The sequence below is a fragment of the Mustela erminea genome, chromosome X, assembly GCF_009829155.1.
Source record: "Mustela erminea isolate mMusErm1 chromosome X, mMusErm1.Pri, whole genome shotgun sequence".
In the NCBI taxonomy this organism is placed as follows: domain Eukaryota; kingdom Metazoa; phylum Chordata; class Mammalia; order Carnivora; family Mustelidae; genus Mustela; species Mustela erminea.
Genome location: NC_045635.1, coordinates 34,999,535 through 35,026,485, shown reverse-complemented (window position 1 = coordinate 35,026,485; position 26,951 = coordinate 34,999,535). Strand labels below are relative to the sequence as shown.

The window sequence follows — 26,951 nt, the reverse complement described above, 5'->3', positions numbered from 1 at the left end:
AGACGTTGTCCTGGCCTCGAGGGGTCAGTGTGAGTGGCGTTTGTCTGGTGGGGTGTCACCAGCGGGGAGGGGGGCTGTCACGGCACAGAGCGTGTGGGCAAGGCTTTCGGCGGCAGCCTCTCCCCGGGCACACACTCAACATACCAAATGAACCTGAAGCCCGGATTCGTACATGACAGCAGGGAGATAAGCAGGAAAGAAAAGGCGCACGAGGGGGGATGATGAATATTCTATTTGTGACATTTTTCCTGTATTCAGTCAAATAGAAGAAAGTGTTCAAATAACGAGCAGTCACTCTGGTGGCTAGTGTGGCAGTTCCTTGGTAACGCAGTGCTTAGCTCGCTTCCTTCTGAGGAGGGGTGGCCTTGCGGGGTGGAGAGGGGGGTTCTGGGGGTAGAAGAGGGGGCGTGGGAGGGGCAGTAGGGTAGAGATTCTGGGAGAATGCTCCACACCTGGCTCTGCCCCTGACTTTTGCTGGAGAGGTTCCCTGAGTCCCTCTGGCTCTGCTCTTCCTCCCATGGAAGGAGTGAGAAGGAAGCGGACCTACGCAGGGGGGTGGGTGGGTAGGGTGGGGGTGGAGGGTGCGGGAAGAGCCAAACATGGCGCCGGGGGGGCTGGTGGTGGTTGTTTGGATCTCCTGGGCATGAACCCAGCATTGTGGGGCTGCCCCCTGGCTCTGCGGCTTGTTCTTGCCCTGCCTCTAAGGTGTGGTGGTGAGAAGGTGCCAATGCCGCCTGGCAGTTGTGTTGGGCTGGGTGTCTCAGGCTGGTGGAAGGAGTTGATTTGGGCCAGGAGGAGGTGAGAGGGCTGGAAAGGGAAAGGAAGTCAACAGCCAACGTGGTAACAAGTAGATTAACACTGCAGGCGGTCAGGGCTCAGTCCTACCCAGGACCTCTGGGAGATGATACAGAATGGGCTCACGGGGTGAAGAAGCTGGGGTGTTAGCCATCACCTCTTCTCTGTCGTTGGTTGAAGGCCACTCCCAAGAATGCCAACTCTACAACCCTTTAAGCTCATCCAATGTGGAGCCCAGGCACCCACTGTGAGCCAGAAAAACCCTCAGGCAGAGCTGCGGGCATCTCCAGGAAGACAAGATGAGTCATTGCCAAGGGTTGTGGGTGGGGCACTTGTGGTGATTGCTCCCGTGCCCACATCTGGCCAGGTAAATGCTGTCTCATTCACCTGTTTGCTCCCACATCCATCCTTGCCTTTTCTACACTGCTCTGTCTCACGAGAACTACACTTCCCTGCTCCCTTGTGCTCTGCCTTCCTGGTAGGTTTGGCCAATGGGAAAAACTGATGAAAGTCCCAAGTCAGGAAGGGGAAAGAAGTCAGGGTATTACAAAGAATCCAATTAAGAAATGGGCACAAGACATGAACAGACATTTCTGCAAAGAAGACATCCAGATGGACAACAGACAAATGAAAAAGTGCTCCACATCACGTGGCATCAGGGAAATACAAATCAAAACCACAGTGAGATACCACCTCACACCAGTGAGTGGCTAAAATTAACAAGTCAGGAAATGACAGGTGTTGGCAAGGATGTGGAAAAAGGGGAACCCCTCCTACACTGTTCATGAGAATGCAAACTGGTGCAGCCACTCTGGAAAACAGTATGGAAGTTCCTCAGAAAGTTGAAAATAGAGCTACCCCAGCAATCGCTCTACTGGGTATCTACACTAAAGATACAAATGTGGTGATCCTAAGGGGCATGTGCACCTGAATGTTTATAGCAGCAATGTCCACAATAGCCAAACTATGGAAAGAACCTAGATGTCCATCAACAGATGAATGGATAAAGAAGATGTGGTGTATATATATATACAATGGAATATTATGCAGCCACAAAAATTGAAAACTTGCTGTTTGCAATGACGTGGATGGAACTAGAGAGTATTATGCTAAGTGAAATAAGTCAATCATAGAGAGACAATTATCATATGATCTCACCGATATGAGGAATTTGAGAAACAAGACAGAGGATCATAGGGCAAGGGAGGGAAAAGTGAAACAAGATGAAACTGAGGGGGAGACAAACCTTAAGAGACTCTCGGTCTCAGGAAACAAACTAATGGTTGCTGGAGTGGAGGGGGGTGGGAGGGATGTGGTGGCTAGGTGATGGACATTGGGGAGGGTATGTGCTATGTTGAGTGCTGTTAATTGTGTAAGCCTGATGGATCCCAGACCTCTGCCCCTGAAACAAATAATTTATGTTAATTTAAAAAATGAAGTCAGGGTATTTCTTCCCCATTCTCTGTGTTGGACAGCATAACCATAGTGGCTGGGGTTCTCCCATAGCTTCAGTTTCCTCTGATAGACTGTGCTTGCAGCTTTTGCCAGGTGGCCCCAGAAGCTGGGCTGGTACTCCTACCATTGTCTCCTTTTGTCCTTCTAGCTGGAAATGTGGAGGCATAGTGGGGCTTGCCCTTTTGTACCTCTATTGTGACCATGAGAAACACTTTCCCCTGGTAGCTGATGGCCCACCCCCTAGGACCCAGAGTCAGACTTGACCTCAATCTGCAGTGAGGAGCTATGGCCAGGTAGATAATAGCAAGAAGCTGTGCTGCCCAATGGAGCTCAACTGAAATGAGTAAGGTTTTATGCTACTAAGTTTGAGGTGGCTCATTATGCAGCAAGAGCTGACTGATACACCACCCGTTCTCAGGTTCTTTTATAACTAACAGTGCCATATCCTCAGGGCAAGCTGAAGTGTGAGAGAATCATCCAGGGTAGTGAGAGTTCAAGGAAAGGAAATAGGAGATAATATTTTCTTGAGGAGCTGTTATGTGCCAGGCACTGAGCGAGATGCTTTGTGTGTGCTACCTTCTGAATGCTCGGGAAAACCTTGTGAGCTATGTACTGTTTTGCTGTTTCACGGATGAGGAAGATGAGGTTGAGCAACATTAAACTCATCACCTTGGGCACCTGGGTGTCTCTGTCGTTAAGCATCTGCCTTCGGCTCAGGTCATGATCCCAGCGTCCTGGGATCGAGCCCCACAACGGGCCCCCTGCTTGGCGGGAAACCTGCTTCTCCCTCTTCCACTCACCCTGCTTGTGTTCCCTCTCTCGCTGTGTGTCTCTTTGTTAAATAAATAAGGTCTTTAAAAAAAATAAACTCATCACCTCGAAGGTCATAAGCTCTCCTCTCTGCTGACCACTCAGATGCCCATTTGGTCCAGGTCTGTGGTTACACTCATTCTTCGTGGTCATGCCCCAAGAACCAGGGAGCATCTTCCATCCCTCACCCTTGGTAGCTGGGGGACATGCAACAAACCTGATTCCATTAAAGTCTCCTAGAGAGCTTCCAGATTGAAACAGCTTCCCAGGGATTCAGATATTCCTGGGAACCTCTGAGTGAATTTATTTCACCACGATACTCTCATCTATTTGAAGATATTTCCTACAAGGAGCAGATTAGGTCCATGGAGAGCTGATCACATCCAGTGATGTCTGTATGACACCAAGCTCATAGCTTTGTTTGATGCTTTGAATTTATTGATAACTTAAATGAAAACCCACATTGAGGCAAGCACCATGGGAGGAGCTGGGAATACAGATACATGTTATAAACTGACTGAAATTTGAATTTTAGTAATATCATTTTTCTTTTGGTAGGGCTACCTAAAATATTCTTACGGTTTTTTATTTTTTAAATTTTTAAAATAGATTTTATTTATTTATTTGACAGGCAGAGATCACAGTAGGCAGAGAGGCAGGCAGAGAGATAGAGGGAGAAGCAAGCTCCCTGCTGAGCAGAGAACCCGATGTGGGGTTCGATCCCAGGACCCTGGGATCATGACCTGAGCTGAAGGCAGAGGCTTTAACCCACTGAGCCACCCAGGCGCCCCAGTTCTTATGGTTTTTAATTCCCTCTGGGGACCTGACATTGAATGGTATTTTGGGGTCACCCATGTGTCTTTTGGGACTGATGACAAAAGGAAGAGTATTGGGCAGACAAAAGATGGGCATTTTCTCTCTCTCAACTCCCATGCATGGTCCTATGAGGAATCAATAAGTGTTGGATGCCTTTCTTGAAAGTTGTGCTTAACATGTAAGAAGAATAGTTTATATGTTTTCTCTGTTGTTTTTGAAATGTATAATGAAGGAAGCTCTGTGATGGGCAAGTCTATCCTTATTCTAGTTAACCCTCCAGGGCCATCATTGAGTTCTACAATTCAGGGCTGGGATAGCTATGGGAATCTTCTGACTCTGAAAACAAGAGTCTGTTACCACTACAGAGTCATACCCCATGACGCTGCATTCTGAGGTACACTGAAAGTCTGCTGTGAATCGTGTGGGGGCTTGGAAAAGTACAGATGCCTTGGCCACACCCCAGATTTACTGGATTCAAATCTGGGGGGCTGGAGTCAGAAGAGCTGTATTTTTACTATGTCCCCATTATGTCCCCCACCTTGCCATGTGACTCTCAGGCATTTTGAGATCTACTCTTGTGCCCCACAGCGACTTGCATCTCACCCGAATATTTGCTACTTGGAATTCTGATTCCTGGAAGAAATCAATCTAGAATTTTCTCCTTAAAATCTAAAAACACAGGTTATAAAAGGGGAAGGATACTGTTGTAGTTGTTTCTGGCTACTGAACAAAACACCCCAAAGCTTGGCGGCATCAAACAACAGCTTATCATCCTTATTACCACTCATGGTTCTGTGGGTTGACAAAGTTCAGCTTGGGAGTTTGCCTGGGGTCTCTTGTGCGGTTGCAGTTAGATGGGCAATGGGTGCTGGAGTTATCTGAAGGCTCGACTGGGCCAGACCTTCAAGGTGGCTTCTTCACCCCTGTGTCTGCCACCCCAGTGCTCCTGCACATGGTCTAGAGAGACAGAATAGTCTGGACTTCTTTCACTGTAGCTCTGGGCTCACTTCTAGAGTTTTACTGATCAAAGCAGCCACAGGCCAGACTAGATTTGAGAGGTGGAAATAGACCCCACCCCCCGCAGGACCCAGTGAGGAGTGGCATGCACAGGACTGGCTCCACAATTTGTGGGACTCGGTGGAGAATGAAAATGCAGGAACCCTTGCTCAAAAAAACCAGGAAAAAAAGTGTCATTGAAAATGCTAAAATATAAAGCTTTCCCCCATTCTTTCACGGTCTCTCTCTTGACTTGTCATAGTGTTTTTTGGTTTGCTATTCAATGTGGTTCTAAGTAAAGAAAATTAAAAATTTAAATTATTAACATGAATTTACCATTCATCTATATATTGCGTGAAGTCAGTTTTAAATGCAAATGCAGGGACACTTAACCTTTTTTTTTCAAAAAAAGATTCTATTTATTTATGAGAGAGAGAGAGAGGATGAGCATGAGTGTAGGGAGGGTCACAGGGACAAGCAAACTCCCTGCTGAGCTCTGAGCCTGACATGGGGCTCAATCCCAGGATCCTGAGATCATGACCTGAGCCGAAATCAAGAGTTGGATACTCTGGCTGAGCCACCCAGGCGCCCCAGGGGCCCTTAACTCTTATGCAGACTCACTGAAATTACACAATTCATGTTTTGTAGCTCATGCATACATACATACTTTGGTCTTACCATCCAACTGTGGAAATGCTGTACAAAACTAACTCCACTGTTTAATTTGACTTCTTGATGTGTGCACATTCTGCCAAACTTCTGCTTACCGACGAGTAAGGAAGGCCCAAAAAGGAAAGGAATTATGAATGCCCTATCTTTCCCATTCCTCCTATGTCCCCATTTTCAGTATAAGTGGTTGGCTAGTATGGGGAGGTAACACAAGAAAGAATATGATAGGCTTCCTTGGTTGTTTGTGTTTCTTCCAACATCATTGCTTTCTTCCTGCATTTGGAGCAAGAACTGTTTCAAATGGAAAGCAGAGCCTCACAGGGCACCAGCTCCCTTTATTGTAGATGCCACACGCTTACTTTGTATTTGCTTCAGGTCTTGCTGAGTTCCATGCATTGTAGGTTTACCAGAACTCTGTGCTCATGGGGCATCACGAACACCACTGCTAATGGGGAAACAAGAAATGGTAGACACCCATATCCTATGTATCTCCTCTAGTCTTGCACCCGCTCCATTGTCCTATCAGACTTCAGTTACAAAGTTTAAGTCCAAACATCAAATTCCTAAGAATTTCAAGGTGACGATAGCAGAGCCTTAAGCCAAAAATGAGGCCATTCTGATCATAGGGCCCTGTACTTCTGCTCAAATTGCAAGCCCATGAAGATGGCCCTGGGTGTATACATGCACGATGGTATGCTGGTAAATATTTAAAAATTGGATGTCTTAAAAAAGAAAAAAAAGCCCTGATTGGTAGCATTTACCATCATGGCTGATTTTAAGCTATTAACATGATGCCGCTGAATGAAGAATTGGAAAGAGAAGTGCACGGCTGGCTCTGGGATGTTGGTATGAACTGGCTCCAAAACACAGAGGCTCCAGAACAGAGGGGAAGGAATTGATGGCGGCCATCTTTGGAGACAAGCTAGTATATATACAATGACCTTAAAAAAAAGAGAGAGATTTACGCATAGTGCGTGTGTGTGTGTGTGTGTGTGTGTGTGTGTGTGTGTGTGTATGTGAGTAGAATGAAAAGACCCTGAAAGGATATATACTGAAATGTTAACAGTGATTACTTCTTGGTCATAGGATTAGAGGTGATAATAATAAAATAATTATTTTTGCTTATCTGTAGTATCCACATTTTCCAAAAGAGATACGCATTACATCCGTAATAAAAATTGATAAAAAGCGTCCACAAAACGTCTCGAAAAAGTTAGTACAATCTTTAAAGCCTAGGTTTTGGTAGCGCAAGTCTGTAATAGTTGCTACATGCCATGAATAATTTACAAATTAAATTGATTTTAAAGCACAGCTAAAATAAATTTGATAAGATGGGGCACAGTTATGTTCTTTCTTATCATTCACATTTGTACATTTTATAGTCAATGAAGAGTGACAGCCACTATTTAGAATTCCAGCAAAGAGCAACCATAACTGTTTGTCACCTGCTCAGCATCTAAACAATGGCCTGACTGTTCACCTGCCCAGCCTGGACGGGAGGAAGGAGAATCAGAGTCTACACTAAATAACTGAGTTTATGACCGCCAAGGCAGAAAGGAAGAGAGGACGGTCTCTTTGGAGAACTGATGAGAACAGTAAGGAGGGTTGAAATATGTCTGTGAGCCTTAAAGGGAGGGGAGAATGAAAGGGGGGGGTGTCAGTGTATAGCAAAATCTTGCACCGAGGCCATGAAATAGAGTTTCATACAGATGAGGGGACAGGGAAACATTTCAGGCCAGGAGCCAGCAAGGGAGAAAAAAAGCAAGAGATTGAGAGGGAAGGGATTCAAATGACAAAATCCAGAAAGACCCCTGGGAGGGACTAGGCCTGTCATGAGTTCAATCCCGGGTCCTGCGTCCGGGTGAATGCTGAATGATCACAGGACAGATGGATGAGATTCCTAATTATCTTGGGGGCCCGTGAAGAAGGGCGACATTCTAATAAAATGGGCTGGGTCCACGAGGAACTTGGCCGGGTGCTACTAGGTTCCTCTTTCCAGAGGAAAGTTCCTGGAAGGAAGCCCCTTGGTTGTGGGCAGGGGCTCACTTCTGGTTTGCTGGAAGGGAAGGAGTCCAGGGTCTGGCTCCTCTGTGTCACCTTCGGTGAAACCCCAGGTGCAAACCCAGATTCAGATTCTGCGGGGCTGGGTTCACAGGTGAAGCTGACACTCGGTGTGAGGGTGGGGACCACAGCAGTTGGGTCACCATGGCTAGGTAGGACGGCTTCCTCTTCCAAGGTCGGGTTCGAATGAGCTTGGGCCCAGCCCCAGGTTGGGAGAAAGGAGCCGGGGCCATCTCCCCACATCCCTCCTTCCTGTTTGGGTATTCGGTTTCTCTCCCGCCTGCCCTCTCCTCTCCCTGGCTCTCCTTCCTTACACGCCTTCCTCTTTGCAACAGCCCTGTCATTATTGCAAGAGATTTATTTTTAGAGTCAAGGCCACAGAGTTGCAGATTCGGCAAGGCCTAAAACAAATCGACAAACGCAAAGTGTTTGTCTTTGAAGCGGTGTGAATGAGGGCCCTGCTAGCTGGGCCTGTCAAGGAGTTCTTATCTAGGCTTGTTTCCCAAGTTGCCCACGTGGGCTGCCTCTTCCCCCCCTCCCCACCTGCCCAGATCAGAGAGGAGCTTGAAACACAAGAAGCAACTGAAATCTCATCATCTTTCCCCTGTGAGATCTTGCCAAACCCCACTATTAGCCTGACCGCCATGACTGAGGTGGCAGCCTCCAGAAGAGGGGCAAAAAGAAATACAAGCAAGTTGGCCCGCATCGGGGCCTCACATCTGGAGTCAAGGGGTCAAGGTCAGAAAGTACAATTCACAGAAATAACTAAGTACATGAGAGTGAGGCTGGAGAGGGAAATAGTGGAGATGGTGAGAATTTTCTTTCCTTTTCTTTGGGTTCCTGATTGGAGAATCGGTGAAGGACATGGAAGGAGGGTCGAGGACAAGGGCCTGGCTGGGTGACAAAGATTGTGATAGAGCCTTTCCAAGCCCAGCCATTGGGAAGTGCAAGGCGAACAAGATGGAGCAGTAGCACAACCAACTCTTGTTCATCTCCTTGGATTCCTCCTCCTCCGGGTCTCCCCAGCTCCACGGCTGTAGGTGGCAATGATGTCATTACTGTTGGGTTCTTCCAAATCTCGCAGAGCTCAGGGACCACGTCAAGATGTCAAGATCACCTTTCTGTCCCCAGGGCATCCCTGTGTCAAGCACTGTGCCACAGGCATCCTGCTAGGAAAAAGAATACTAGGCTGGCATTATTGGGTGCTACCATGCCCTGAGTATCATGCTGAGTGTTTGGTTTATATGTAAATGTGATTAGCTTCTTTGCTGCTCACAACCATGCTCTCAGTAAAGTATTACATCCATTCCTCAGAGCAGGAGACAGGGGCCCAGGTGGGGTTAGAATGAATGCCTTTTTTTTTTTGAAGATTTTATTCATTTATTAGAGAAAAAGAGACACCACGAGCAGGGATAAGAGCAGGGGGAGAAGCAGACACTCCACCAAGCAGGGAGCCTGATCCACAGCTTGATCCCTGCATCTTCTGTGATCACGACCTGAGCCAAAGGCAGATGCCCAGCTGACTGAGCCACCCAGGCACCCAGAATGGACTCCTTCTAATTTATGGATTTCTAATTGTGTGTGCTTTGGACTGAGAGCACAGAGATTATCTCCCTCCTCCCCAACTCAAGGTTCCGAATTTCTGATTTTCTTAGGGAGCCTGGCCTGAGAGTCTCAGAGGTTTGCGGTTGGATAGGTGAGGGGTTCATGGGATGTTGACAGGGTATGCTGTGGTGAGGGGAGTAGGAAACAGTTTTAAGAGCTTTCCTTTTCAGAGTCTGAGCCTACTGCCTTGGAAGAACTACCCCCCAAATTCTACCAGCCCCACTTCCAATTTCCTCTGCTTTGTATGAGGAGGTAACTACTCCTAAAATTGCACCACGAAGCAGGTGGATGTGCCCAGGTCTGTTCATCTAACCAGTATTTCCTGAGCACCTATTATGTTCAGGCATGGGGGTTGAGAGGCAAAGCTGTGAATGTCTCTGTTCTCAGGATGCTTTCATCTGAGTGACAGGCTAAGCAACAAACAAATAAATGAAGGATTGTTACATGTAACTTAGACGGAGAGCCATCAAATCAAGTAAGGAGAGGGTGTGGGAAGCTATTTTAGACAAAGTGGCCAAGGAAGGGTTTTGGAGTCAAGACCCCAAACAAGGTGAGGCAAATGGGGGACAAAGGAGTAGTCAGATGGTGGGAAAAGCAAGTGCAAGAGCCTGGAGGTGGGGTTAGGAGGTTCAGCCAAGGGGCCAGTATGGCTAAAACAGAGGGCTCCAAGTGTGGAGGGAAGAAGAAGTGGGGCCTGATGGGTAGGCAGGGCCAGACTTGGAGGGTCTTGTGGGCCCTGGTGAGGAGTCAGAATGATTTTCTTGAGTAGTAAGTCACTATTTTTGGTAGAGTGTGTAGAAAGTGCCCCTTCCAGCCCTTCCTGTTACTCACAAGTCAAAGGTCTGGAGCTGGGGGAAAGCAGAACAAGTTGTACCAATGATTCCAAAGTGGAGGGTCCTGGACCCCACTTTGAAGAGCTGGGCTTTGAGCTCTGATTCCGGGTGGAATGGTGATGGCCAGTGCCTGGCCCATAGCTTCCCAGGTCTTTCCACTTGAGAGCATTCTGATTGGCTGCCTGCATTGGGGAGTTAATCCCTTCAACCAATGACCATCAATGAGTTGATAGAAGAAGACTGAGCTTCCTCTTGCTCCTTGGTGGGCCAATTCAGAGGCCTGTTCCTCACGGTCTCTCAGAGGTCCTCACCAGTATTAAGCCCCGGTTGCCCACAGTGGAAACCAGCACATGAACCCGCTCATGAACCCCCCCTTTATTATATTTCCTTCTCCCTCCCTCATTTCCCTCATGACGCTTCCTGGGCTCACCTCCCAAATAAGCCACTGACACCCGAATCTTTGTCTTAGACTTTTTTCCTTTTGGGGAAATTTGGATTAGGATCACTGGTCTGCATGATAAATAGGAGGCCCTCATCTGAGTGTGCTGCCCTCTCAAGTGATGACACAAACCGGTTGTCCAAATATCTCATAGGTAGAATATGGGGGGCACTAGCTGGGGAAAGGGACAGAAATAGAAGCTGGATTAGCACTCACCAAAGCAAATACCCTCCCCATGCTGATTCACAGACCTGTACCCCTGGGGATAAAAATACATGTTTATAAAAAATAAAAAATTAAAAAAAAAAAAAGAAATAGAAGTTGGGAGAGCCACAGGCCCAGATGGCCCTTCCGGAGTCCTGCATGAGGAGAGCTGGCAGTGTCAGTACCATTATACCCCATGCAAGGACCACAGTGGTCCTTGGGAAGATGGGCACAAAGAAGAGAGAAAATAGTTTGCGGAGAGAATTGAACACAATGTCAACTCCATGAGACCAGGGATAGATCTGCGTGCCCATGGCAGTTAAGCTAGGTCTGGCATCCAGTAGACACTGAATCGTATTTGTTGAATGACTGACTCAAAGAAAAAGGGTCCCATAGAATGGGAATATTACTGATCACTTCCCATTAAGGTGCCATAGATGATCTTCGCTGACTCATTTACTCCTTCCTGAATCTCTTCCGTTCCATCCCAACTTTCCTTTAGATTCTCTGAAGTATCCAGCAACCTTTTGGTTCATCTTCATTCAACATTTTTCTCAGCCCTGCTCAGCTGGTTTGTCACACGCAACCAAAAGAACTTTTACTAAAATAATAGCATGGCATTAATGACTGTGGCAATGATAGCACCCCATCCCCACCATTTCCATGTGCTCGTCTTCTTGAGTCCACAGCTTGCCTGCCTTTCTCGGCCTTCCTGGAAGTTAGGTTGGGGCCAAGTAACTGAGTTCTAGCCTACGGAAAGTAGCTAGAAGGGATGTGCACGAGCCACAAAAATCTCTCATTCGGGATCCTCCATTTTCTTTTCCTATCCCATTTTGACCTTGGGAGGCACATATATTGAAGTTGATTCTATGGTTTTCCGCAAGGTGGATGAAGCTTGGGTCCTGAATCCCCGTGGGCAGCACCGACCCTGGAACGCTTGACTAGAACATGAGCTGAGGGAGAAATAAGCCTGGCCTCCCTTTTGGTTGGCCATGGAGATTGGTGGAATGTTTGTTACAGCTGCTCACCTGGTCTTGACCAACTGAAGGACCTTATATCCTTGGAGCAGCCTCCAAACCGGAAACATCTTGGAGGCATCACGTCTGCCACTGATGGAAGACACGAGGTCTTCCCTCTCATGCACACTTCTAGAATTCCTCCAGGGGGTCTATGAAGAGAAAAAACAACAAGAATTTTGCACAGACCCTGCAGCTGTGCCAGTTACAAGGAAGACACCAAGACCGGAAATCCCCCACCCCCCGCCACTTAACCAAATAGTGATTTTGAGTGAAAATGGATTTGCAGTTTTTTCACTGACCTAAGACAGACGGCGATGGGGCCAAAATCTTACATTATTTATGAGGCTGTGCAGGGGTGGAGAAAGGACTGCACCAGGCGGTTCCAGGTCTGGGACACACGGGCGGGTCACACTGATTTTCCTAGCGTGTGTCGCGGTTTGTAAAGCGAAGGGAGGCAGGATGTGTGGAACAGACGATTTTCTGGAGGTGCTTTCCAGGGCTAATTGCTGTGAATTTAGCATCTGCATGTTTGAAGGAAGGAGGATAGCGGCATGTTGAAGATGAAAGGAAAACAGTGATGTGGCCTGTGATCCCCACCAGGCTGTCTTGCTCCCCTACCCCCAAGGCTGAGAAAACAGGTATCCAGACTCAGCCGTAAGCTAGCCATGAAGCCTGCCCTTCGGGCCGCCAAGGGACATCACCGCAGAAGGGAAGGGTTGCTGCAGGAGAAAGAAGAAGGCCGGCACCCAACATCAAGCTGCCGTGTCTGTGACCAGACTGACCACGGTATGGAAGGCCAAGCCAGGGAGGCCCTGGCACTGGGCCAGAGCTGTCACCGTCTGGGCATCTGGGGCCAGCGAGCCCCCGAGGTCAGCTGTCTCCCCAGAGTGGAGAGCAGCCAATTCACGCCGTCTCAGCTTCCAGTTGCTGCCAAGTCACAGCAAAGAATACAAGGCACCTAAGACGGCCCGCGTTGCCCACATCCGCTCCTCCGACCAATGTCAAGGCCGGGAGGGGCCCAGGCGTGCGGAACTTGCCATCAGCAAATGCTGGCAGAGGCTTTTAAACTTTTTTATTTATTTTTTTTTTTGGACCATACACTCACCCCCGGTATCTGGTAGAGCCCATAGACTCCTTCTTGGAATAATGTGTTCAACTGCATCAGTTAGGATTCTGGAGGAACCAATCCTATTGAGACGCAGTTCCCCAAATACTTTAAAACAACTTCGTGATGCAGTATTGTCTGTGCTTCTTTATAGATGCATTCGACAACAAGATTTAGCGGCCGGTCTAATAAATGCTATCATTTGGTCCTGGTGAGGCACGTAAATGATCTGGAGAGATACCCACGGGGACTCTGATGTGCCGTGAAGATCGCTGTGGTCTCTCCAAGTGGTGGTCATGGAGCTGCTGGTTTCGTGTGAGTTGCTGCCTCTGTTCAGGATGGAAGGAAGGGCTCGATTTCAGTTATAGCTTACTAAAACCAAAGATGTTCTTTTTTTCTCCCATCCCAGTCGATGGACCCTTGAACCCTCTGCTCAAGCCCCTTGACCTGGTAGGCAGTGGCTGCTAGGGGACAGGGGCATGCTGGGCTGTACTTGGGGACCTGGGGAGGGGAGCAGGGGGCTGTTCTTCTTTCCCCATCTATCAGCGGGGCAGGTAGGACTAGATTGGATTGGGTAGGCTGAGCAAAGTGCTGTTGCATGTCATGTAGTGTCCCCGCCCCCTTAATCCCCGTGGTAAGAATGGCTCCCCACGGAGCCAAGAGACTTCAGGCAGCTGTCCCTAAAAGATCCGACTCGGCCCCAAAATGAAACCGATTTGCCCTTCCAGGGCTGGGAGCTGTCTGAGACCCCGTTTCTGCCCTGACGTGATATGATTCCCCATGATTAAAATGTAGTCCCTGCCCTCAAGGAACTTCTGAACTGGCAAGCTTCTTAGAGGTCGGTGCCGAGCGAGGGGGCAGGAGAGGGTGGGGGACATCTCTATAAGGTTCCTCACCAGGCATTCCGTCATTTCACAGGCAGGGCATCGATTTTACTTTTCGACTTGTAATTTCCACCTCCTGGATTCCATTATCACTCGCTCGATATCCGACAACTCGCCATTTCTCTGGCCACTGCTCCGAGACTCATGCATTGCTGAGCATAAGCAGAAGACATTGCCTAAAACGCATTACTACCTGGAAGTAATGATTGGGTTTTACACAGCCAAGACCTTGATGGTTCTGTATATAAAGCAATCATTCCACCTGCTTCCTTCCCAGTCACGTGGACTCCCCAGCAGGAACTGAGAATTAACCCCCTGAGCTCAGGTCCCCAGCCCCGACTGCCCCAGCCTCTACGTTCAAGCTCCTTCCCTGATGTGAGAACCCCCTGCTGTTGGAGGCTGCTGCTCCTGCCTTGTGCTTTGATGTGCTGCGGGAAGGGATTCTTTGGAGAACGCCTGAATCTGTCCATCCGCAGCTGCTGGGAGCATTTCCTATTAACACAATGAGAAGCTATGAGGCAGTGACACGAGTTTTTAGGCCAACGGTTCTCCAAGTGTGAACCCTGGCCCCATGACAGCGGTGTCACCTGGAAGCCTCTTAGAAAAGCGAATTCTCTTCGAGACACTGATTCCATTTCTCTTCGATGACAGCAGTGATTCTTTCTACATGTATATGTATATCAGAACATCAAGCCGAACACCGGAAATATACACAACTTGTTATTTGTCAATTACATCTCCATAAAGATAGAAAAAAAAAAAAAAGAAAGGAAAGGGATCTCTTGGCCCCAGGTTGGACCCACTAAGTTGGAAACTCAGGGCGGGGTGGCCCCCTGGGATTCTGTGGGTTCTGATGTACTAAAGAGTGAGAACCACTGCTTTAGGCTAGGAGTTAGAGCCCGTGGACTGAGTCTAGGCTTGACAGCACCCGGACCTAAATATTAACTTTTGGGGGGGGCTTGGTCGCCTCTTCTGTAAGACAGGGGCAGCAATGCTCACCTCCCTTGGCTCACAAGGGCCGTGACTCACACAGGGAATGTGAGAGCAGTTTGCAAAGCCAAGGCAAGGCCTGCTGTTTTTATTAGCCACTCTACCTCAGGTTGTTTGTGGGTGTTGGGGGGGGTGGCTAGGAATTTTAAGCTGAGGAACTTCAACTCTGTCCTGGTTGAAGGAACATGGGGATCATTGTTTTCCATTGCAGAGACTCCGGGACTCAGCAGTACCCCTCCCCCACCCCATGTTTTGCCAGCCTGAGCAGGTCACCATCCCCCACTGACTGGCTTCCTGGGGAACTGAGTCCCCCACCTGAAAGTCACAGGCATTTGAATCCCCCTCAGGCCTCTCTCCAGCTACTCTTATTAACAAGGTTTCAGGCCAATTAAAATTCCGGGGTCTGAGCCACCGGGAGAGGGGGATGGGGGATGAGAGGTGGGGTAAGGGGAGGGAGAGGACAGGGCAGGAGCCCTGGAGCCGTGACCCACTGACCTAACAAGCAAGGCTGTTCTCATCTGTAGCTGCCCCCACTCTGGCTATAAAAACAAAGATGGCAGCTGGGCTCTGGACAGGTAAGTGGCAGATGGGGACAAGTTTCCTGTCCCAGTTTAGTGGGCCAGGTGGTCTGTCAACCTCATATCAAACCAAACAGAAGGCAGGCGAGGGAAAGGCTGGTGGAGAAGCCTGATGAGCCCAGTGGGCCGTCCTCCCCACTGAAAGAGGCTTGGGCCTGTTGGCAGCCCTCTCTTTGGGTGGGACCAGAAAGAATACCTCTGTCGTCCTTCTACTGCACTGACCATGAGACCCCAGTCAGATCCAAGCTTTCCTTCAATGAACTCAGCATACCAGTTAATCTTAGGTGCCATGACTACCCCCATTTTCCAGATGAGGAAGTTGAGGTACGGAAAATCATGTAAGGTGCCCACATAACAGAGGCAGGATTCACAGCCAGCTGTTTGGCTCTGGAGCTCATGCTCTTAAAGGTAATGTTAAAGGATCCCCTTTCCCTGGAAGGACCTTGGGGACAGGAGGACACCAATGTCATCTTACCTGGCTGAGGGGTTTTGCGATTTCTTAGGAGCTGGAACATTTTCCTCAGAAGATTCAACTTAAAACAATGTTCTGCCCCTGGGGAAAGACTTTTTAAATTTGGATGTGATAGAAAGAATCAGAAAATAGAAAACAAAGGTTAACTGCACAGATAATCAAAAATGCTTAACACAAAGAGAAAAGCACTAAACCATACTCCAATCAAATTATAAAGAGAAACAAGACTGAGGACAAAATATATGATTGATGCAGTTATTTTATGAAAGCGTTCCTGTGACTTGATAAGAAAATATTGATAAACGTGCAGAGCACACAGGTAACTAAAAAAAGGGAAATATAAGATATAAATTTAATTTATATATTTCTATTAAGTGGATGTAATATAAAAATATAAAACAATTTTATGTGCAGTTACCAAAAACATTTAACATGCTGTGCCAATAACCAGTGCTTGAGAGGTCAGGAGAGTAAAACTCCACAGGCATGTAGCTTACAGTGGTTTAAAAAGGGGCAGTGAAAAAAAAATTAAAATGTGCAATGATAAATTCTGGCCCCTTTGTCTGGGTGATCTTCACCCTGGAATTTATCCAATTTATCCAATACCAAGTCTACTCTTGTGTATTGGTTTAATCCCGGGGTAATTATTGTCAGGAGTGATGGACATTTACAAAAAACACACAGGCCAATAAGCACCCCAAAAAAGATGCTCGATGTCGTTAGCCTTGAGGGACACACAAAGGAAAACCACAACGAGGTACCTCTTGACACCCACAGGATGGCTATAATTTAAGGGGGGTAAAAAAGGAAAATAACAAATGCCGGCAAAGATGTGGCAAAATTGGGCTTGTGCAAATGTTACTGGTGTAGCTGGAGTGAAAGAGTCACAGGTCCTCAAAAGTCAAACAGAGAGTTGCCATACAACTGGCAATTTCATGCTGAGGGGCGCATCCAAGGGAATCGGAAAGGTACGTCTGCACAAAAACGTGGACGCGAAGTTCCTAGCAGCCCTCTTCAAAAGAGCCCCCGCGGATGGAAATGACCCAAATGAATGAATAAATAGAGCGAGGTCTCTCCATACAGTGTAATAGTATCCCACCATCAATAGGAGGGAAGGAGTGACACCTGCTACATCACGGATGGACCTTGAAAACATGAGGCCGAATGAAAGAAGCTAGACACACAAGGCCACATATTGTACGATTCCATTTGTATGAGAGGTCCACAATAGACACGTCTATAGAGACAGCACAAGGAGCTTAGTGGTTGTCGGGGGCGGGGTGGGGGGAGGGGAGACGGAGGAGTGGCTGCTGGATGGGCACGGGATTTCTGTTGTGGAGAGAAAATGTTCCAGCACCAGGCAGTGCTGATTTCTGTATAACGCTGTAAATATACTTAATGCCACTGAATTGTATGTTTGCCTACTTGTGATCTCTGTCTGTCAAATAAATAAATAAAATCTTTAAAAAAAAAAAAAAAAAGAAAAAAATACGGCTCACTCCCCTGGCTACGGATCCCCCGCTGCGGCAGGAAGGCCACCTAATTACTTCTGAAGCTTTGACCCAGCCTTTGGGGTTGGACTCAGGTATTAATATCCTCAGTTTACCTGCACCTAGGCATCCAGCAACCGTGCCTTGCCCTGGGTCACACAGTGCTGAATTGGGGTATTGGATCCAAGTCATTACTTGCAAGGTGTGGGGTTCTTTTTTTTTTTTTTTTTTTTTTTTAAAGATTTATTTCTCTATTGGGGCAACTGGGAGGCTCAGTCACTTGGCGTCTGCCTTTGGCTCAGGTTGTGATTCCAGGGTCCTGGGATCAAGCCCTGCATCGGGCTCCCTGCTCAGTGGGAAGCCTGCTTCTCCCTCTCCCACTCCTCTTGGTTGTGTTCCCTCTCTCGCTGTGTCTCTCTCTGTCAAGTAAATAAATAAAATCTTAAAAAAATATTTATTTATCTATTTGAAGTGGGGGAGGGGCAGAGGGAGAGAGGGTCTTAAGCAGACTCAACACCGAGCACTGAGCCTAACATGGAGCTCTGTCTCACGACCCTGAGATGACAACCTGAGCCAAAACCAAGAGTCAGACTCCTGGTTCCCATCTCTCTCTTCTGGGTAGCATCAGGGATTCCCAAGGGCATCCCCATTCTGAAGCCAACATGGAAGCCCAGTACTGACTGGTACGTGTGTGTGTGTGTGTGTGCATGCTTGCACTGGGATAGCTATTTCTACCCCAGCCTCTCCCGCACCCTTCCAAGCCCTGACACGCTGACTTTATCACAGACAAGCTGGGGAACCTTGAAGTTTCCAGCCTCAGATGCTGGCTCAGGAGCAGCCAGAATAGGGGATCGGGGAAGACTCTGGATTCACCCAGAACTGTGGTCAATTTCTGCAGCAGATGCTCCAGTGTCCCACCTAAATCCTTTCAGCACCCACCAGTCCAGAACATTCTCCAAGGGTGTAAGACCACCCCTGAGGGCTTCGCAGAAATGCCTGTGGGATAGGATGGATAGGAACTAGAGGTTAAATGCTCCAGCTTTCCCACTCCCCAGGTCAGGCAACACTGGTGTCTCAGAGAGACCCCATGGGACTGACTCCCAGCGTCTCACTCTGGTGACTTGCTCCACACCACCTCTCTTGCTGGCTGCCTCCCTTTCCCACCTTACTGCCCCACTCCCAAATCAATCGCTTGACCCCAAGTCCTTGTCTCAGGCTCAGCTTCTGGAAAAGCCCAGCCTAAGACACCTTCTCTTGGTCACTCGTGCTGTATGACCTTGGGCAATCCCTTGACCTCCCAGGTCTCTTCAGGAGTGAATGGGCTGATCCAGGGGAGGAGCTCAGTTACATCTAGATTATTAATCTGACCAGGAAAGATTTAGGGGGGAGGGTTTGTGGTTATACATCCCATGTCTACACCTCTGAGGGATTTAATGCCAGCCAGATCACAATAGCAGTGATCTGCAGTGAGGAGTGTTCTAACCCAAATCTGACCACTTAAAGGTGGGAGCCTGCTGTAGTGTAGGAGATTGTGTCTTCCTCCCGGAAGCTGTGTCTCCCTTCTCCGCCCAACCCCGTCTCAGCCCCCAGGACAACTCTTGGTCAGTCCAGGTGGTTGGTGATCGGGTATGGTTGGATATGGGTATCAGGTGTGACTGTCTGGGGACAACAGGTGTCCTTGTGAACAAGACCACCCAAATGAGGGTGACTTTGAGCTAGTCTTTGCCTGGATTCCTGCTGGGCTGCCCAGAATGCTCTGGAAGAAAGATGACAGGTCTGGGGGTTCTGGCCAGACCTCCAGGGTGGCAGATGTCTTCCCTCAACAGGGCTGGCGCCTTGGGTCTGGAGTGCATCTTGTCACCTCTGTCTTTCTTCCTCTCCAAGTCCACAGCAGGCCCGGCTGTGGGCTTGTTCTTTGTACACACAGCTGATGGACCTCCTTCTCAATGTGTGTGTGTCTGTGTGTGTGTTTGCGTGGTGGTGGCGGGGAGGTCTGTGTGTGAATGAGGGAGAAGCAAATAAAATACCTCACAAGGGTGGGTCCCAGTTCTGTGCGCTCAGGCTGTCGGCCTGCCACCAGCCCTGGGGACTCTGGGCAAAGCCCTGGCCCCCCGAGGAGCATTGCTGTCTGCAGGGTGAGGGTGGAGGGTGTCTCTGGGTCCGTGACCTTGGCCTCTAGGCCTCTGGGTGACTCTCCTGGGTGTCTGGCTGGATTTGGCGAGCTCTGTTGCTGCTGAGGCTGCCGGGGCTGCCCAGGGCTGCCTCCTGCCTCTCTGCCACATTCTTTTTCTCAGACAAACAGATTCCTTTGCTCACTGGAACAGCGGAGCAGGAGGAGCAGCTGTAAAAACAAACACGCGGCAGCTGACTAGAGGGCTGTGGGCTGTTTTCTGGGGTCTGCCTGGGCCTAGAGCTCCCGGCCACAGTGGGTACCCTGGCTTGAACCCAGGGAGGGGAGGGTGGGCCTGTCCCTTGGCTGCCTGGGTGTGGGCCAGCCCCGCTCCCTGGGTTTTCTTCACAAAGGCGGTCCTCAGACGGCTCTTGGCAGGCTTGCCCTGTTCTCCGAGCCCCCTGACGGGCTGTGACTGTCTCCAGCCAAACCTGGAGAGAAAATATTTAGAGAAAGGCCTTTCCTCAGCAGAATCGACTCTCAGAGCCTTGGGAGTGGTCCTGGGCTTCCCTCCTGAGACACCCTGGGTTGCCCTGAGTCGGTGAGGCTGGCCATGATGGGGGGTGTGGGTGTGTCGTGGACCCTCTCTGAGGCTGTGGGCTGTGAGGACAGCTCATTGTCTCTGACTGTGTTTCCTGGAGAGCGAGGAACCACGTGCATACTGGAACTGGGGAAATCTTAGAGGTAAGGAAATAGACCCAGACAGCGGCGGTGGTCCCCTGCCTGCCAGAACGTTCTCTCCTTTCCCTTCCTGGTGTGGAACATGGAGGCCTGGGTGTTGTACCCAGTGTTGGGTTGTCAGCCACTCAGTCCTGGCCCCACCCCACCGCTCTCAGCTCTGCAATCAGAACGCAACTTCCTGCCCGGTGCGGCTCTCCCAGAGCCCGGCATGGGGTAAGCAGAAGCAAGGCCGCCATGCTTGTTCAGCCAGGGATCTTGCCCAAGTGTCCAGGCTTCCCAATACATGCCAGAGCCTTCCTGGGCTAGATCTGGGGGTCCTCTATACGTTTCATTGGGCACCATGTTATTCTGCTCAGGCTGTCCTAGAAAGACCACAGCCTGGGTGGGCCGAGCCACACAAATGTCCTGTCCCACACTTCTGGAGGCTGGAGGTCGGGATTAAGGTGTTGGCAGTGTCGGTTCCTTCTGAGGCCTCTCTCCTTGGCTTGTGGATGGCCATGTCCTCTCAATGCCCTCACATCCTCTTCCCTCTGTGCCTGTCAGTGTCCTAATCTCCTCTTTTGTAAGGACACCAGTCACATTGGATTGGGGTCTCCTCCAATGACCTCATTTTACCTACCTCACCTCTGGAAAAGCCCTATCCCCAATATAGGCACGTTCTGAAGTCCTGCGGGATGGGGCTTCAGTGGATATCTTTTAGGGGGATATAATGCAGTCCATAACAACAAAACTCCCCTTGACCCATCTGAGAAGGAGAGGGGTGAGGTCCTCCTGAATTCGGCTCCATTTTTTCAGTGATCCGGGCTACATCTGTGAGGCCTGGGGCCACGGACGCAACCTAGCACAAGGCCAGAATGTCAGAGCCAGAAGGCCTCATGGGCCATCAGATCCCCAGATGCACACACGTCACCTGACGGGCAAGGTGTCAGGCCCAGAGAGAGGAGGGACCTGCTCTGTGTCACCCAGCTCAGCTTGGATGGGGGGGAACTTGCATTTCTCTCCTACAGTTTCTCCAATCTGGCTCTCCCAGGTTGTGGCCTAGCAGAGGCTGCTCCCACAGCTTTCCTCCCAGAAGTGGAGGATGTGGGTTCCCCCTCTCCCACATCTGCCGGTCTCCCAGGCACTCTTCTCTGGGAAACAGACTCTGAGATGGAGTTTAGCTGCGGTATGTTTCCAAAGAAGGGCCCTTGGGAGCCACATCTAAGGAAGGTGAGGATGGCATTAGGGACGGGCAGAGGGAGGAGCAGACCAACGGCTTCAGCTCAGCCCACAGGGAACTCTGTAGCCAGATGGCCCATCACAGTGGTCCCTAAGGTGGTACCCTGCCACCATCAGTCACGGGGTGTAGGCTGTCCTGGGAGGGTGTGGCTTCGGCCAGGGGGCTCTCAGTAGCTGAGTCAGCCCCTGAAAAGGGAACTGGATGGTTTATCACAGTGCCCACCACGGGGGGAGGGAGGGTGAGGTCACTTATAAGTGCTTTGAAAGCGGACTTTTTTTTTTTTTTTCTTTAAGATTTATTTTATTTTATTTTAATTTTTTTCTAAAGCAGTTGTTTGGGGACAATCTGCTTTTTTAAAAAAAGATTTATTTATTTATTTGAGAGAGAGAAAGAGAAAGAGAATGAGCTTGTGCTTGCACGAAAATCAGGGGAGAGACAGACTCTCAAGCAGACTCCGTGCTGAATGTGGAGACCGACACGGGGCTCCCTCTCACGACCTTGAGATCAGGACCTGAGCTGGAATCAAGAGTCAGACACTGAACTGCTTTAGCCACCCAGATGCCCCCGAAAGCCGATTCTTGACCAGCGATCTTCCCAGTGGCCCACAGGTGTCCGGCACCCTATAGGTGCTCAGTAATCACCATGGGAGGCGGCGCATCTGGGCCCCCACCCACAGGCCTCCTGAAAGAGTGGGCTCCGTTTCCAAGTTGCCAAGAGAACGGTCCTTTTGCAGATTCTTGGGGCCAACGAGGGAGACGCCTTCATTCCCCATGGAGCAAAGATCGTCTGGGGCAGTATTTTCTGGTGGGTTTCCGGTGGGTCTCGGGGTTCCCAGAGCACCTGGGAGCAGCGTGAACTGCTCACGATGGAAGCTGTTGTTGAGCTTTGGTCAATTAGACTGTGTTTCAACCCACAGGGAGGAAATCAGGGAGGAAGTCAGGCATTGTTTGGAGAGAAAAGGATTTCCTCTATCCCTTCGGGTTCTCCTTTATGTTGAGAGGGAAGTCCCAACCAGACAGGAAGAGGAAGAGGGAGAGGCTGTTCCTTCTGCTTTGGGAGGACGGTGGGAGGATGACGGGAAGATGGGGCTGGAGCTGGGGCAGCCTCCTGAAGGGACTCTTGTCGCCCCTTTGGGGATCTGGCCAGAGGGAGGGATATTTGAGACGTGAAGGGCATATCTCTGGCAGTGGCGTTTTGGCTTCCGGTTGTGTTTGGGGCTCCGGAAGGAGAGGTCGGAGGCTGTACCCCATTAATATTAAAGAGAACTCGGAAAGGCAGTCATGTGCATTGAGCCCAGCTGTCCTTGTCACTTGGGGGCTGGGGATGGCCCTCGAGGTTTTGCCAGTGGAAGACAGCCGTGTTGAGGGCCAGGGGAACTAGACCAAGGTCCAGACGGGGATGTCACAGTCTTCAAGGGTTCCATGGCCCTAGTGACTGCTGAGGGGCGGCAGAGCTGGCTGAGGTGACAGGTCTCCAACTGTATCCAGATGGTCAGACCTGGAGTTCCCTGGGCTCATGCATAAGTCAGGGAGGGGGGCCATCTGCACATCCGCAATCATCATTGCAGAGGCCTGGAAGCTTCCCTGGGGATGGGGAGTGGGGTCCTGTGTGGGGGCACGCTAAGACCTGACTCCTCTCTTTGCATGAGACCCCAGAAGCCCTTCGTCCTTCAGAAGCTATTCAGAAATGTGGTCTTGGGACCCACAGCCCCTGCATTACTAGGAAACTTGGTAGGAATGCTGAGTCTCAGGCCCCTCCTCAGCCATGCCAAGTCAGCATACTGCCCACGAACTATCTCCCCAGAGGATCTGTGGGCATGATAGAATGTGGGAGGTGGCGTCAGTTCTGTTCTTCTCCCCCATTCGCCTGACACCGTGGTGTGGGAGAGCAGGGGTGGGGGTGTGTGGATATCTGACAGCAGCCAGGCATTTGCCTGAAGGGACCACTTACCCAGTTGGCTCGCGATCCACTCCTTGGGATGGAAATCTCACCGCCCCATCCCATCCTGCTGTGCTGAGAAAGGAGTCCGCAAGAGATGAAGAGAAGTGCTGGCATCTTCTTTCGCTGGGCAGAGCACAGCTCGAGTTGCTTTCATGAATCTACTGTGTGCACATGAAGGTGGTAGCCTCGGGTAGGGTGGGGGGGGGCGCACACAGCCAGTTGGTAACAGGGGTGATATTAGAACCCAGCGGCTTTGACCTTGATTTTTCCCTGCGGTTTACTCCAAGTGTTGCTCCCCAGGCCAGGGCCAGTCCACTCACTGGCACTTGTCCACGGTGAGCTAAGTACAGAAATTGGGAGTGAGCCTTTAGAAACTCAATAGAGTATGTTTGTGTCTGCTAGAAAACCCAATGGTAAAAGTTTGGGCTTGTGTTTTGTGGCTTGTATTTCTTTTTCTTCCTTCCTTCCTTCCTTTCTTTTTTCTTTAAAAAGATTTTATTTATTTGTCAGAGAGCAAGAGAATGAGCACAAGCAGGGGGAACAGCAGGCAGAGGGAGAAGCAGGCTCCCCACCGAGTAGGCAGCCCGATGTAGGACTCAATCCCAGGACGCCGGGATCATGACCTGAGCTGAAGGCAGCTGCTTTGCTGACTGAAACCCCCCAGACATCCCTTGTATTTCTTTCTTATTTAATCTTTTCTAGTAAGTCATATTTATTGTACTAGACAAAAGTATGCATCCACGAAGGATTGAAATTAATTAACAAACCAACAGAAACATGACCGGTCCTCCACCCGCAGATAGTCTGATTGTGCCCGCATGATGTCGTGCCATCTCAAGTCAAGAGGGGAGATTCCGAAAAATCGTGGGGCAACATCAGAGGCTCGCCCTGGCCTGGGCAAAACACAGGCACACTTAAGCCTGAGCGGACCAGGTGAGAACCTGGGAAGGGTGCGACACTGTTGCTTTCTGTTTCCGAGTCCTCCAGAGGCTTCGCTACTGCAGGAAAACGCTGGGTAGGTGTTTGAGGAGGCCTCGGGCTAAGTCAACTCCACGACCCCTCACCTGGAACTGGGTCCCCTGTAAGTGGGTCAGCGGCGCCGTACCTCCCTGCCAAAGAAGCCGCAAATCTTCGCCTGCCTCCCGATCTGTAGGACGAACACGGTCTTTTGGGTGAACATGCCAGTCCCAGAAGTGCCCTTGTCCTCCCCACCAAACCTGGCGCGTTCTGTTCTGGCAGGGAACAAGCGCTTTCTTTTTATGAGCCTGCAAACCTCCAGCCTCCCAGCCTCCCAGCCTCCTGGCTGGCCGGGCGCCAGGGGCCGGGCCTGATACAGGCCCACATCCCCACCCGGACCCATGGCCCCGGCTGCTCCCGATTCAGGCTCAGGCTCGTCTGAGTCACCGCACCTCCATGAAAGACTTCAAAAAGAATAAAGCAACAAGATCTCCTAGGGGCCTGCTGATCACCATCTAGCACCACGTCTGCGTTTGGGCCCCCTTTTTCCGCAAGCCATGAATGCCTCTAATCCGGCCAAGCAGGGTGTGGGTGTCGAATTGTGAGCTGCTAAGCAGGGGTAGGAGGTCCATCCCACGTGCAACCCCACCCACCGCCCCCCTCCCCGCGCCCCCAGACAGCGCTCTTTTGTTTGTGGGTGTGATGAAGTGGAGGGGGGAGAGGCAGGCTTTTCCATCCTCGGGTGGCTGCCCGCACATTTGTCCAGAATCATCAGACCACCCGGCTCCCTGAGCCGTGCTCGGGGGCCGGGGTGCACCCGTCCACCTGCGGGAACACGGTGTCTGGAGGCGGCCCTGTCAGATTAACCCCGCGGCCGGCCCCTGTTTAATGAGAGTGTGGCGCCTGGTGCGCAGCTAAAGCCCTTCTTGTTTAGACAGCCTCGCTGGCTGCGCCACGTGTCGCCGGCACCAGGCCGGGAGGGGCAGTCTCCCCCCAACCCCCACAACCCCCCCACCCTGCCCCAGCGGAAGCCTGTTCCTTTATTCTTTTAGAACCAAGCCCTGGCCTGCCCTGGCTAAGGTCAAAAGGATTTTGGCCAAGGCCTGCTGGGGCCCCTGGGAGCCTTCATTCCCACGGGGCTGAGGCCGGCCAAGGGAGCCCCAGGCACTGGGTGACACCTGGTGATGCAGGTGACAAGGCAGCAGGGGCCTCAGCCAGTCTGCCTGCTTCCCCGACAGACCTCCCGGAGCTGAGTGCTGGCCACAGTGCTCCCGCTGCCCTGGGCTTTCACGTCTGATTGCTTTTCAGCGTGGCTGCAAAGGAAAGTCGCAGGAGCCATTTGGCGGGCACTGGTCGGGCCCCTTGTTAGAGGAACGGTGGGGGACTGAGTGGCTTTCCCGAGGTCCTGATTTCTGAATCAAGTCTGAAAGCCTTAGCTCTTGTCCCCTCCTAGCAGGGGCCTTCAACCTTGGCCCTCCCTGCCCCCCTCCCCTTTGCTGCCCCTTCCCCTGTGTTCCGAATTCACTCTGCAGCCAGAGTGAACTCTTACATTTTTTATCTTATAAACTTTCAATTTTGAAGTGATCCGGATTTGCAAAGCTATAAAAATAGTGCCAAGAGTTCCTGTATTTCTTTACCCAGATTCCCTAAGTATCTTACTTATTGGCAAGTTGCACATTGTACACACACACAATTTTCTCCCTGAATCTTTTGAGATCACGTTACAGACCTGATGCTCCTTTGCTCCTAAGTATTCCCTGAAAATGCGAAATGAAGGACATTCTCGTAAAATAACCACAGTATAGTTGATCAAAATCAGGAAATGAACATTGATACAATCCTATGACCTGACTGACAGATCTTATTCAAATGCTCATTACTTGTCTCACTAATGTCCTTCATAAGAAAAGAAATAAAATATTTTTCTGGCCCAGGATCTAATCTTGAGTCATGCATTGTATTCGGTTATTGTGTCTCTTTAATCTCCTTTAATCGGGCATGGTCCCTTTGTCTTTGTCTTTTGTGACAGGGGCACTTCTGAAAAGTACGGCTGGTACTCCTTTTGTAGACTATCCCTTAGTTTGGCTTTGTCTGATGCTGCCTGTGACCAGGTTCAGGTGCTGCCCGTTTGGCAGAAACCCCACCGGGGGCATATGTGTCCTTTTTAGGACATCGTATTGGGAGGCACACGGTGTCCATTTGATCCGTGGCTGGTGGTGTTCCCTTTGATCACTCAGTCATGGTGGCGTCTGCCAGGTCTCTCTATGATGTGACTATTTTTCTTGCTGTAATTAAGAGGAATCTTAGGGGCAGTGCAATCTTTTAAAAACTAGAAATCTGATTCAGTCACCTCCCGTCCCTAACCCCAGTTGGAATCCTGACTTCTTGGTGTCCCCGGAACCTCCGTGGTCTGGCCTTTGTTGAGCACTGTGCTGTCACCTCCTATCACCTTTCTGGGAACCCCAGGCACAGTGGCCTTTGTGCTATTGCCAGGACACACCACCAAGTTCATTCCTGCCCCCTGAGGCCCCGCCTTCATAATAGCTGTTCCCTCTGCCTGGAATGCTTCTCCATCTAGTCAGTACGTGTCTATTTCTTTGTGTCTTTCGGATTTGGCCTTACAGGTCCCCTGAGGGAGGCCTTCCCTGCCCGCCCACCTGAAGTTGCCCTCCCCCCTTCCCTCCCCCGCCGCCACCGTCGTTCCACCAAAGCGTCCTGTCTGGAGCCTTATCGTGGGACTTACTACCATCTGCCATCTGTTC

The 26,951-nt window shown here is 50.2% G+C and overlaps 1 long non-coding RNA gene across 1 annotated transcript; it reads left to right on the top strand.

The window, feature by feature from the left end:
- The first annotated feature begins 409 nt into the window (after window positions 1-409).
- On the top strand, window positions 410-21,850 carry LOC116583697. The gene is made up of 3 exons (XR_004282842.1): window positions 410-424; window positions 8,294-8,296; window positions 21,720-21,850. It is a non-coding gene; the product is annotated as an uncharacterized LOC116583697 (long non-coding RNA).
- The last annotated feature ends 5,101 nt before the right edge of the window (window positions 21,851-26,951 follow it).